Below are 2396 nucleotides of genomic sequence, written 5' to 3'. Positions count from 1 at the left end.
ATCCTAGTTGTTTTTAAGAGATCTTTTCTTACTTTTTCACTAGCTGCAATGGTGTCTTTCAGGTCAGAAAGTCTATTTTCACTTTCACTCAAATGGTTTCCCCAGCTTGTGATTGAGGTTTTAATTTCCTGCATTTCACTTTGAACCTGTTTCTTAGATTCTATTTCTTTCCTAAATTGTTTATTCAGAGGTTCCATCCTTTTTATATTCTGCTCAATTTTTTTTATCAGTGTAGTCTTTAGAAGCACTTAGTACTTTGATTGTAGTTATCATTACATTTTTTAGTTCTGAAATTATTTCTGATCTGATTTCTCTTATACCTTTTGGCAGTTGTTTCTTTACTGCCAACAGCATTATTTCAGAGCTATCAAGTGTGTGATTTCCAGTCTCCTCAGTGCTAGAGTCTTCTGCAATTGTACTGGGTAGATTTGGGGCCTGAGACTACATTTTGTTCCTTCTCTTTGTCATTTTTGTGCCACTGTCTTCTGACCTTTGGTGTAGAGCTTAGAATTATTACCTTAGCACCAGGTCCGGATCTACGAATTCAGATTCCTCCAGGTGGGTGTTGTTTGGATCTGGCTGCTGTGCTCCACTTCTTTCTGCTGCAGCCATTAGAGTTGAACCCTTTGTGTCTCTCTGGCAAGATGTTCTGCTCTTGAATCAGTTGGGTGGTTCTTGCATTGTCCCGAACCAGCGGGTGAGTCAACGAAGGTCACCAAGGTTCAGATATTGCAGCAGGCAACTGCAGCGCGGGCCTCTTTACTTTCTCTCTTGCCAGCTGTCTAGGAAGGTTCTTTCACTGATTCCTCCGTACCAGGTGCCCTATCCGTTGGGCGCCACTTGTTCCAAAGGTCAGTCAATGAAGGTCACCTTGGAGAGAAGCGGGGAATTGAGGAGGGGCAAAGGACAGGAGAGGTGAAAAATGGAGACAAGACAGAATTCTGATCAAGTCTCTATAAATCCTTCTAAAGGGGGCTTCCCAGAACTTGGGCTATCATCGTGGCTAGGGGAACAATGTCAGCAATATGACTTGAAGGAGCCTACGCCAGTGCAGCTCAGCTGCATTCCAGCCATCCTGGAAGGGAGCTGACCTATCAGATTGCAGAGCAGTTCAGGGTGCTAGGGAAGCCACTGGGCCTGAAAGACTGCATTATCGTTGGTGGCATGGACAAGGTAGCCCAGGCCCTGGAGCTCTCCCAGAAACCCCATGTGGTGATAGCCTCAATAGGGCGCCTGGCTGATCTCCTCCGAAGCTCCAACACCTTCCACATCAAAAGGATCCGCTTCCTGGAGATGGATGGGGCAGACCGGCTGCTGGGACAGAGGTGCACCGACTTCACGGATGACCTGGAAACCATCCTGGCTGCTGTGCCAGCACATAGGCAGACGCTGCTCTTCAGCACCATTCTCACTGACACGCTGCTGGAGGTGCAGGTCCTGGCCACCATCCCACCTTATTCTGGGAGGCACAGGCCCAGGTGCGCTCCATAGAGCAGCTGGACCAGCGCTACCTCCTAGTGCCCGAGAAGGTGAAGGACGCCTACCTACCGCACCTGGTGCAGAGCTTCCAGGATGAGCACGAGGACTGGTCCATCATTATCTTTACCAACACATGGAAGACCTGCCAGATTCTGTGCGTGATGCTTCGCAAGTTCAACTTTCCTACTGTGGCGCTGTACTTCATGATGAAGCAGAAAGAGCACTTTGCAGCCCTGGCCAAGTTCAAGTCCAGCGTTTACCGGATCCTGATCACAACAGATGTAGTTTCCTGGGGCCTGGACATCTCCACGGTGCAGGTGGTCATCAACCACAAGACCTCCGGGATCCTGAAGATCTACGTCTACAGGGTCAGCTGCACGTCCCCAGGAGAGCGACAGGGCCAGGCCATCACACTAGTGACACAGTGTGACATCCACCTGGCACATGCCATTGAGAAGCAGATCAAGAAGCAGTTGGAGGAGCTGCCAGTGGAGGAGGCCTCAGTGCTGCAGAACCTCATGCAGGTCAATGTGGTCAATGTGGTCCGCAGGGAGTGTGAGATTAAGCTGCAGGTGGCCCACTTTGATAAGAAGGAGATTAACAAGCGAAAACAGCTCATCCTGGAGAGGAAGGACCATGACCTGGAGGCCAAGGGAAAGGCTGAGCTGGCCAAGATCAAGCAGAGAAACTGGTGCTTCAAGGAGAATGCAGGCACTAGAGCGGTGGCAGGTGGTCAGCAGGGCCAGCTATAGGGGGAAGCCACCTCGGACCCCAAAGCCAGCCCTGGGACCTGCATGAGCACCACACAACACTTGCAGACAGCATCTCCCAGGCAGGACCCTTGGACAGACACCTGTGCGGCTGGAGGTGTGGAGAACAGTGGGCTCTGAGGGTGGCATGGGCCCAGGACAGCTGCT

At 50.8% G+C, this 2396-nt stretch overlaps 1 pseudogene; it reads left to right on the top strand.

Annotated features, from left to right (window-relative positions):
- LOC101582503 overlaps positions 1 to 2277 on the top strand; it is an 11461-nt pseudogene extending 9184 nt beyond the window's left edge.
- The last annotated feature ends 119 nt before the right edge of the window (positions 2278 to 2396 follow it).

The sequence above is a fragment of the Octodon degus genome, unplaced genomic scaffold, assembly GCF_000260255.1.
Source record: "Octodon degus isolate 3935 unplaced genomic scaffold, OctDeg1.0 scaffold00124, whole genome shotgun sequence".
NCBI classification, from domain to species: Eukaryota; Metazoa; Chordata; class Mammalia; order Rodentia; family Octodontidae; genus Octodon; species Octodon degus.
Note: the sequence above shows the minus strand (reverse complement) of the source record. Positions and strands in the feature narration are given on the sequence as shown.